The following is a 10887-nucleotide window of genomic DNA, read 5'->3' on the forward strand; positions in this document are numbered from 1 at the left end:
CCCTCTTCCCATCACTCTTCCCAGCTTCTACCAATCACTGTTACACATTCCACCTGACTTTAAAAAACTACATATGAGAGAGACCATGACAATTTTTGTCTATGTCTAACTTTTCCCACTTAATAACATTTTATAGTTCCATTCATCTCATGGTAAATGATATGTATCACTTCTTAATGTTCTTTACTTCTTCTCAATCCACTCATCTACTGACTGGTTCTAATTTACTCTGTATCTTGGCTAACAAGTGTGCAGGTGTTTCTTGAATATGCTGATATGATTCCCTTTGAATACAGACATTCAGAAGTAGATTGCTGGATGTGTGGAGAGCTCAAGGAGCCTTCGTACTGTTCTCCAAGGTGACCACACTAACTTGCCCTCCATCAATGACATACCACATTCTCCCCAAATGAGTTTTGTCCTTTGACTCATTCTGACTGGAAATGTGGTATCTCATGGCTTTGACTCACATTTCGCTGGTAGCTAATGAAGGAGACCCTTCTTTCTCAAGGTTGCTGGTCATCTGAATTTCCTCTTTTGAGAAGAATCTATTCATACTTCCTGCCCACCTTTTAATCAGATTGCTTTGTTTCTGGTATTGAGTCAAAGGTTCCTTACATATTTTGGGTATTAATTCCTTGTTGGGTGAGTAGTCTGAAAATTCCCCCTTTCTATAAAACATTTGAGATAGAAATGGTCAATTGTCCTAATTTGATCACCACATATGGTATAGATGTAGTGAATCATCACATGGGATCCTATATAGTTCCCCAATTAAAATAATAATTTTCAGGGGCTGGAAAGATGACTCAGAGATTAGGAGTGCTTGCTATTCTTGTAGAGGATCTAAGTTGTGTTTCCAGAACCCACATAGCAGCTCACAAGCATCTGTAACTCCAGCTCTACAGGATCTAATGCCCTCTCCTGGCCTCCATGAACACTAGGCATTCACATATTGCACATACATACAAGCAGGCAAAGCATTCATACAATAAATAAATAAATACTTTAAAATAATATTTAAAAGATATATGCATATTACTGAAATTATCATAGTTTTTAAAGCTCTGGTTGAAATGTACTAAAAGTAATTTGGAGGGTGGGGAGGTTGCCAAGGAGGTTGCTCAGTCAGTAACGTGTCTGTGGCACAAGCATGAGGACCTGACTTCAGGTCCCCAGAAGCCACAGAAAAGGCCAGGTGTGGCAGTTCACATCTGTAATTCCAGAGCTGGAGGGTATGGATTCGAATGGGATCCCTAAAGCTCAGATCAGCCAGTGAGTTTCAGGTTCCATGAGAGAGCCATCTAGGAAAGACACCTCATGTGGACCTCAAGCCTCCATACACATATGGATATGCATGGACATTTGTATGCATATGCACACCCACCCACCCTAATGAACATATATGATGCTCAACACCTCTCCCTCCCTCCCCCCATCTCTATCTCACACATACATACACACACAGAGTAATTTCACTGGTTTCTCCTCCTATATGTTGTTGTTGTTTTTTTTTCCAGACAAAGCCTTACTATATAACCTAGGTTGCCCTCAGACTCACTATGTAGCCCTGACTGGTCTCAATTCTCCATCCTCCTGCCTCTACCTCCTGACTGCTGGGATGACAGGCATGTGCCCTCGTGACCAACTTCTGTTTCCCCCCTTTTGTATGTGGCTACAAAGAGTTAAGATCATATTACAGCTCATATTTGTGGCTTGTATCATGTCTGTATGAGACAGTAATTGTCTAGACCAATAAGATCAGCCTTAGATGATGAATCAACTGTTGGGGTGTCCTAAGCATTCTCCAGAAAGGTAGAATAAAGTGAGCATTAACAGGTCCCAGAAAAGAACTGAAGTGGGCTTGGCTTGAACTCAGGAGTTGGGGAGGGGGACTTCCCATGGGTAGAGGTGAGGAGAGCCACAAACCAAAGGTGTTAAGCCAGGTTATCCAGGTCTGTGACTCCTCGTCATCACTCTGAGGCTCTGGCATAGTGTTGCCAAACACTCTAACCCTAGGTGAGTGCTGCAGCAAGGTTAAATCTTGAGTTATAGGTTAGGGTAAAATGAGAAGGGTGTCTTCTCATTCTGGAATGAAGAACAGAACTAAGAGACTGTCCCAGTTGGCTTTCTGCTGCTGTGATAAACACCATGACCCAATGCAACTTGGGGAGGAGAAGGATTATTACATCTTCCATGTCACATTACATCACTGAGGGAAGCCAGGGCAGGAACTAAAGCCAGGAACCTGGAGGCAGGAACTGAGGCAGAGGGCCCTGAGGAACATTGCGTACTGGATTGCTTTCAGACCTCATTCCAGCTACCATTCCTTGTAGAGCCAAGGCCCAGCATGCCTAGAGATGGTACCACCTACAGTGGCCTGGGGCCTTGACATCAATCAGCAATCAAGAAATTGTCCCACAGACTTGCCCACAGGCCAACCCAATTGAGGCAATTCTTCAGTTGAGGGTCCCTCTCCCCAGGTGTGTCAATCTGACAATCAAGATCAGCTATCCCATGGACCATGGACCTGAAGGACAGACATCTTTCAAGGTCCCTTTTGTAATGGCAATTCTAGAGTTGTGGTTGGGGATGATAGGTTTGGATTGAAAGCACAGTGATACCATCTCTTAAACAGTCCCTTTCATCTGGATGTGCCACACAGTTAATGCCTTGAATGAGTCACTGTCATTATGTCTGGCTTTGTACCCATCCCTTCCGTGATGAGCAGAGAGCAGCTACCATTCCCTTTACTCCAGGTTCATCATTAGTCTTTCTCCAGGAAAATCCCTTCAGGCTTTGGACTTAGGACAGGTGAATGGATACAGACTGAAGCTCATGATCTTTTTCAGTCTTAGACTCCCATAACAAACATACAACAGATCAATGGCTGGCTGGTGCCCCAATGAGAGATATGACAAAGAGACAGAGGAAACTTTTGGAAGTGGTGGATATTTTCATTATGATTTCGGCAACAATTGACAGATACATGAATGTACAGAAACTTCTAAAAATGTACATTATAAATGTCAATTTTAGTTTTATAAAGCTGTAATAATGTAGCTTCCTGTCAATCAATCAAAAAATCAGTGATCAATTTTCACCACCTATACAGACTTGTCTACATCCTTGGTAGGAACAGAAGTCTCTGCCTGAAGAGTATCTTAGAAAGACATTCTATCATTTTCTTACACACACAAAGCATATTTTTTAAAAAATTATTTTGTTATTTGTGTGTGTGTGTGTGTGTGTGTGTGTGTGTGTGTGTGTGTGTGTGTGCCCAAGGAGGTCAAGTGAGGTCATTAAATCCTCTGGAACTGGAATCACAGGCAATTATGAGCTACCCAACATGGGTGTTGAGAATCAAACTGCTGTATCCCAGAAGAGCTGCTGTGCTCTTGACACTGAGCCATCTCTCCAGCCCCATAAAGCAGTTTTGATCAATGATAGACAACATATTTGACAATGAGTCCATAAAATTATATAGTCTGCCGATGTTGTACTAACCTGCCTAATGACATTTCCCAGAAAACATGCATTCCTGTTAAGAAACTCATGACTATTTTAGGAGTCTTGCTTCCATAATATAATCACACTGTGTTAATCAAAAGAGGGTCTTCTGCCACACTCTGAACCCAGTGGGTGCATCGCTAGTTGCTAGTGAATAAATAAACCTTTGAAAACTCTAGTATAACAGAGTGGTCCTCTTCAGTCAGGTTACACAGAAGCAGAGCCTGAGACAAGTCTTCTGATGCAATTGGTTTGAGACTTCAGGGATGCAGGGTGAGCAGGGGCTGGGTGAGGCAAGAAGCAAAGATGTGGGTCCAGTAGCATTCCAGTCCCAGCCTGACCCCACAGGGACCCATGGAGCATAACACTAAAGTGTGCTTCCTGTTTAAGTAGTTAAGACTGGCTGCATAGACTCCCTTTTCTGTCATCTTCTAACTAAGCATCACACTGGAGTCTTGGGGCATGATCTCTTTGATATTCCACAACAAGGGCTATTCACTTCCCAAGGTACAGCTGTGTCCCATTGGAAGCCTGGCCTCAGAGAAGCTGAAGGATGGACACCGCTGCTGAGAAAGAGCCCTAATGACAGGGAAACTGCTTAGTTTGAATTTGGTTCCAGCATTTGGTATCCTGTGTCTCAGTTTCCTTATCTGTAAAGGGAACTAATGAGAGCAGCTGCTTCACACACTCATGGGTCTAAGTCCAAATGCATGCAAGCACTCGGGATAGCACTTTATATAAAACCGTGCTTGTAATTCACTTGGAATCAATGACAGCATGAATGCTTGCCAAACATAAATTTGATCTGTTGCCACTGTAGTGTTCCAAGAGATGCCCACACCAGCTGGGTTATTAAGCAAGGGCTATCCAGTTGTTCTACATAGCTGAACACTGAGGGGTGAGATTATCACCCCAATGCTAAATTTAACCATAACCTAAACAGTCCACATCTAGGAGACTGCTGAGATGCACACCCTCGTTTTTAACTGGCAATTTCTCTGGGTTTAAAGTCAAACAAATTAATCTTCCATGTGTTTCTCTTTGAAGAGTGGAGATGGAGGCTGTTAGGTTCCTACCACAACAGCAAACAAGGTAAATCAACTCTTAAAAGTGGAAGGCCTTGTTGTGGCTCAGAGTTCCAGTCTCTGGGCACTGGACCCTGTTTCTCTGGGACTAGGTTGGTTCAGTACTGCACAGTGGATGCTCTGATGGGGAAGGCCTGTTCACCTAGTGCAGGCAGGTAAGCAGCCAAGGGCATCACTATCCCCTTCAAGGATATACCGCAATGACCTAACTTCTTCCCACCAGGCCCCGCCCCTTAAAACAGTGGTTCTCAACCCTCCTAATGTTGCAACCCTTTAATACAGTTCCTCATGTCTTGGTGACTCCCAACCACAAAATTATTTCGTTGCTACTTCAGAAGTGTAATTTTGCTACTGCTATGAATCGTAATGTAAATACCCAATATACATATGTTGAGAACTGATGCCCAGTAGCATATGGCATATAATAGCTATTTCCTTTTATTTTACTGTTATACAGACTGAGTGTGGGAAGAGTTGGAGCTTTCACATTAGAGAGACCTGGGCTCCCTACCTCACCCCTGCATTTACCAGCTGTGCATGTCAGCAAGTTCCTTTGCCTCTCTGCCTCTCAGTTCCTATTCTGTAAAGGAAGAAGATCATAATGAAGATCAATCAGGCACTGTGTGTCAAGCATTTTGCACATCACTAGGCACTTAGGAACTAGTCGTCACAAACAGCTGGAAGTCTACTGTTATAGAATATTGTTTTAGGTGTGTTACTTTTATTTATGTTTCATTTGTTTAACTCTGTGAAGCTGTGTTACTATGCCTGTCTAAAATACCTGATGTTCTAATAAAGAGCTGAACAACCAATAACAAGGCAGGAGAAAGGATAGGTGGGGCTGGTAGACAGAGAGGATAAATAGAAGAAGAAATCTGGGAGAACAAAGAAGAAAGAGCAAGAGAACAAGGAGAGGACACTAGGGGCCAGCCACCCAGCCAGCCACAGAGTAGAAGTGAAAGTAAGATTACAGAAGTAAGAAAAGGAAAAAGCCCAGAGGCAAAAGGTAGACTGGATGATTTAAATTAAGAAAAGCTGGCTAGGAACAAGCCAAGCTAAGGCCAGACATTTATAATTAAGAATAAGCCTCCATGTGTGATTTATTTGGGATCTTGTGGCAGGCCCCCAAAAGAGTAAAAACAACCAACAAGAGTCTACCTTAAACCTCTTCTTAGACTAGACTCTTCTCAAGATACCAGGCGGTTCTTATTATACCAAATGGATACAGAAGGAGACAAAAACCATGATTTTTCCAACCTCAGAAATGTCCTTATCACTTGTTCTTACTCAGGATGCTTATCTTGTCTCTCTGATGCCTCAGTTTCTTTATTTGAACACACCTTGTATTGATTATTGTAATCGTGAAAACATTTTGAATAAACATACCACGTTGAAGTAACACGATCATTCAATTATTGTTTATTGAAAGACGTGATTTACAAAGTATTTGAAGCTGGTCTGTCAAGATGGCTGAGGAAGTAAAGACACTCGCTGCACAAGTCTGGTGAACTGAGTTTCTCCTCACAACCCCCAGTGGAAGGAGAGAACCAACTCCTGAAATTTGTCTTCTGACCTCCACATACACCCCATGGCACACACACCAACACTTCTACAAACATATCACACACACATACACATAATAATCAATACATGAGTAACACATATTTGAAACTTACTGAAGGCTGGGAGATCACAAAGAATTTAACACAGATAATCCTCACTATTAGCCAAAGACCCTTAACATTCCTTTCTGTATCCTTTTACCAAAAAAAGATAACCTGTCAAGCAGGTCAATCCATCTCACTGATGACGGACGGCTCTTTCTCCCCCTGGCCATGATGAACAGACAATATAGAAGATGTGCTGGCAATTAGGGGGAATTATATTTTGTACAACATAGCCTTGCACAACTGGAGCTAGGGGTTTTTTGTCATATTTCCACTGCCAAAGTTTTAGATGCTTAGAACATTAGAACTAGAAAATCTATAGCATTCTGAAGAAAAAAAAATCAAGCACATGTATGTACTTTCACAAAAATGATAAAATGGTTATCATAAAGCATGCAAGATTAAGAGTTGGAGAAAGAATATAGCAAAAAATGTAATAAATGAAAAATAGTGAGCAAGAGATAATTGACTCCTATATGGGATTTTTATTTTCTTTTTAGTTGAGAAAAGTAGTTTTGCATATGGAAGGCAATATGATGTTTCCATACAAGGCATACATTTGTGGAATTATCAAGTCAAGTAATTAACACAGATAGCCATTTATAGGTTTTTTTTTGTGGTGAGAACATTTACATCATTTTTTTTCACTATTTTGAAATACCCAATACATTATTGTTCACAATCTTCACCACTCTGTGCATAGGTCACCAGAATGTCTTTCCCCTGCTTCGCTGAAATTTCCTATTCTTTTTAACCAGATGGCTGACTTAGAGCTCCATCCTAAACCTGCAAAGAGACAGCTAAGAAGCCTTCCGGGTCCACTGAGAATCCTGGAAATCTCTGGAATGGGGCAACACCAGATATTTTTGACAGCAACAAAACTAGGGTAACCTGAAGGATCAGGCAGTGTTTCTGGGGAATGCACTTGGCTCCTCAGATCACTCCCACTCTGTGCACCTGTTCAACATCGTCCTCCCCAGACACTGGAGGCTCATTCTCTGGAGAAAACAGGGTTTCTGTTCAGGAATGTTAGGCACAGAAGAGGGGCCATATGCTGTAGCCTCAGTTGCGAGCACAACATTACCTAGTGTGTGTGTGTTGAGACAACACCCTCTCCAATCCCTTTTCTTGGTGAGTCATTTTCTAAACATGCACACAGGGCTGTTTCTTTCAAATGAAAAACTAGAAGATACTTCCTTAGGGAAAAAAAGAGCATCCTAAATTGGTATGTGTGGTGATGTTCACAAAATGCCTCCTGGAAGTCACCCTCCAGTGAGTCCCACAAGCCCATAGCTTCCAGATAGCTCAGAGCTCTTACACATGACCTAATGACTAAGCAGTACTGGATACCTATGGAAGAAACACACACCTAGAAGAGGAACCGAAACAGAGGACCAAGCGGGAGATGGGGAGGGGAATCAGAAAAGCAGAGATCACTAGGATAATGCTTAAGTAAAGACAATGTACTTCGATAGAAAATAGCATTTTATCCATTAGAAAAGAGTGTTTCTTCCTCTCCCCTCCCTGTGTGTGTGTGTGTACACAGGTGCATGTGGAGGTCAGAGGTTGATGTTGGATGTTTTCCTCAATGTCTCTCCACCTTGTCCTTTAATAATATTTTTTGTGCTTTTTGAGATTATCTCCTTCTTCCCTTTTCTCCCTCCAAACCCTCCTATGCACATACACACACCCTTGCTCTGTTTCAAACTCATGGTCTCTTTTTTACTTATTGTTACATGCATGTGTGTGTGTGTGTGTGTGTGTGTGTGTGTGTGTGTGTGTGTGTGTGTGTGCGTGCATGCATGCTCACCCTGCTCATGCCTGGGCGCACCTGTGGAGGTCAGAGGACAACTTTCAGGAGTCGGTTCTCTCCTTCCTCTTGTGAGGCCAGGGGATGGAATTCAGGCAGCCAAGCTTGGCAGCGAGTGCTTTTACTCACTGAGCCATCTTTCCAGACCCAAAGACGTTTTTAAAATAAATTTTCAGGAAACCAAAAATTCTTGGCAAGTATGTGTGTAATCGCAGAAATAAAAACTCCACAGAAAGGAGAGAATACAAAGAAAGGCAACTCTTCTGAAAGGTAGAGAGCAAACACACCCAGAGTGCATGCTTTGGCAGCTTATACCTCAACTGGGACAATAGGGGCTTGGCACGACCCCTTGTCAGAACGATGTCATGGTTTTAGTACAAAAGGTCCTGAAGGTTCACGTGCTGAACTTTTCTTTATAGCTTCATCCCCAGCTTGCGGCACTGTTCCAAGGGGACTAGATCACAAGGGTGCTAACCTCATGAGTGGGTCAATCCATTGATGAGTGCATAGTTTAGTGTGCTATTAGAAGGAGGGGTCCTCGTTGGAAGACAGTGGTCACTGGGGACGTACCCTTTGAAGGGTCTATCTTGTCCTTGGGCCCTTCTTCCTCCTGTAAGATGAACAACCTCCTCTGTTCACCCTCCTGCCTCTGTCATGTCCTCTCTCATCTCGGTCCAAAGTGATGGAGCCAGCTGGGCACAGGCTAAAACCCTGGTAAACCAGAGCCATGATGGAACCTTCCTCCTTTCAGCTGACTTTCTTGGATATTTCATCACAGAGAGGAAAAGAAGAGTAGCACAGGGGGAAAGCTATGTTAACACATATAAAAAATCCACATCATTACTGGAGACATTTTGTTGCAACAATTCCAATGATCGAACAGTTCCATTTCTGAGTATATACACCCCAAAGTCATGACATCTACAATTAAAGAAGACAGAAGATAACAAGTGTTGATGAGAAGGTGTAGAAAATAAAACTCTTCTGCACTGTGGCTAAAAGTGTAAAATGGTGAGCCAGAATGGAAAATGATAAGACAGTTTCTCAAAAAAAAAAAAAAGAGATTAAGCTCAGTACCATATGGTACAATAATTCCTTTCCTGAGCATCTACTCAAAAGAACGAAAGCAAAGGCTTAAATGGGTACTTGTACAAATGTGTTCAAAGCACCCTTATTCACAATAGTCAAAAGCTAGAAATAACTTCCTTGCCTACTGACAGATTAATGATAAACAAAATGTGGATGATAATGGAATGGTATTCAGCCTTTGAAAGAGAGGGGATGTTGATCCATGCTAAGTGTGGACGAGCCTTTAATACATCATGCTGAATGAAACAACTCATCCAAAAAGAACAAATGGTGCATAATTTCCACTTCTCTGAGATATTCAGGGAGGTTAAATGGGTAGTACCCAAAAGCATGCTAACAGCTGGGGGCCGGGGTGGGGCGACTGGTCCGTGGGTATGGGATTTCCTTTGGAGAGGAAGAAAAGTTGAGATGGATAGTGGTGACCATTGTGCATCATATGGTGCATCTACAGTGATAAATCTTGTATGTGTTTTCCTATAAGAAAAACTGAGAGTGAAATATGCAGTCTACAAGAAACAGAATCCAAGTTAAATGAAATAGCTCAGTAGTTGGGAGTGTTTTCCTCCAAGGAAAAACTGCTACTTTTCTCCCTTTCTTCCTTTTATTTTTTATATGTCTTTATTTTCACTGTTTAAACATGGTCTCACTATGTAGCCCTCGCTGGCCTGGAACTTACTGCGCAAACCAGGCTGGCCTTGAACTCACAGAGATGGCGTGCCTCTGCCTGCCAAGTACTGGGATTACAGGTCTCCTTCACCACACCTGGCTGCTGCTTTTCAAAGAAGTTTTGTAAACAATCTTTTAAAATTATATGCACAGAATTAGATATTACTATAAACAAGCAACAGGAATAAATTAGACACCATTTTAGGCAACCAAATCATCGAGAAGACCAAGTTAATCTAAAACAGAAAGGTCAGAGTTCAGCATCCTTCCCATTGGTACCCATAATAGCCTCTTCTTGCATTTCTTAAAATAAACATTGCTGGGAGTTCTGCCTTAAGCTTTCTTAAATTACTTTTCTTCATGTTTTATTAAATGCCTGATAACACTACCAATTTTCCCACTTTGCCTGGCATTACTGGTTAATGGCATCCCTAGTCTAACCACGATTTTGAAATAATGTAGTTTTCCTGGTTGTGTTTGCTGTCTTCGTAACCCAGTCAAACTGAAGTTTCAGGCCCTGCATCCAGTGTTGCTTCCCCAGCGCTTAGAGAGGGGTTGTGGATAAAAGATTAGACATACTTTTTTAAAGTGGAGGCTATTGAATTAGCTGAGTCCAGAAACTTGCCCATGGCCACCTTTTGGCTGCAGAATGCCTCTCCATTTCAACTCAAGCTGCCAGTCAAATATTAATTTTAATGTTAATATTTCCAGTAGAAATATGATAGCATCATAAAGAGCAGTAATACTGAGCAATAATATATAATTTACCATGCTTCAGACTTTAGAATAAAACCTTCATAAGCACAGTGCCTCCAACAATAACCCATTAGTTAGCAGTTGAACGTATACTAATGGGAAGCTATAAAATAATTTTTAAAAGAACTATCAGGACCTGTTATCAGCATATCCTCCAACACTGACAAAGTGCTTTTTCCCAGAATAGTAATCAGTAAGTCATTAACCTTGGAACACTAAATAAAATTCCCTATGCTTTTAAGACGCCGCCCATTATACAATAGTGTCAGTTACTATGGGTGGCTTCTCATCTGATGCCATTGTC

Source organism: Peromyscus californicus, unplaced genomic scaffold (assembly GCF_007827085.1).
Source record: "Peromyscus californicus insignis strain IS unplaced genomic scaffold, ASM782708v3 Scaffold_13__1_contigs__length_99412109, whole genome shotgun sequence".
Taxonomy (NCBI): domain Eukaryota; kingdom Metazoa; phylum Chordata; class Mammalia; order Rodentia; family Cricetidae; genus Peromyscus; species Peromyscus californicus.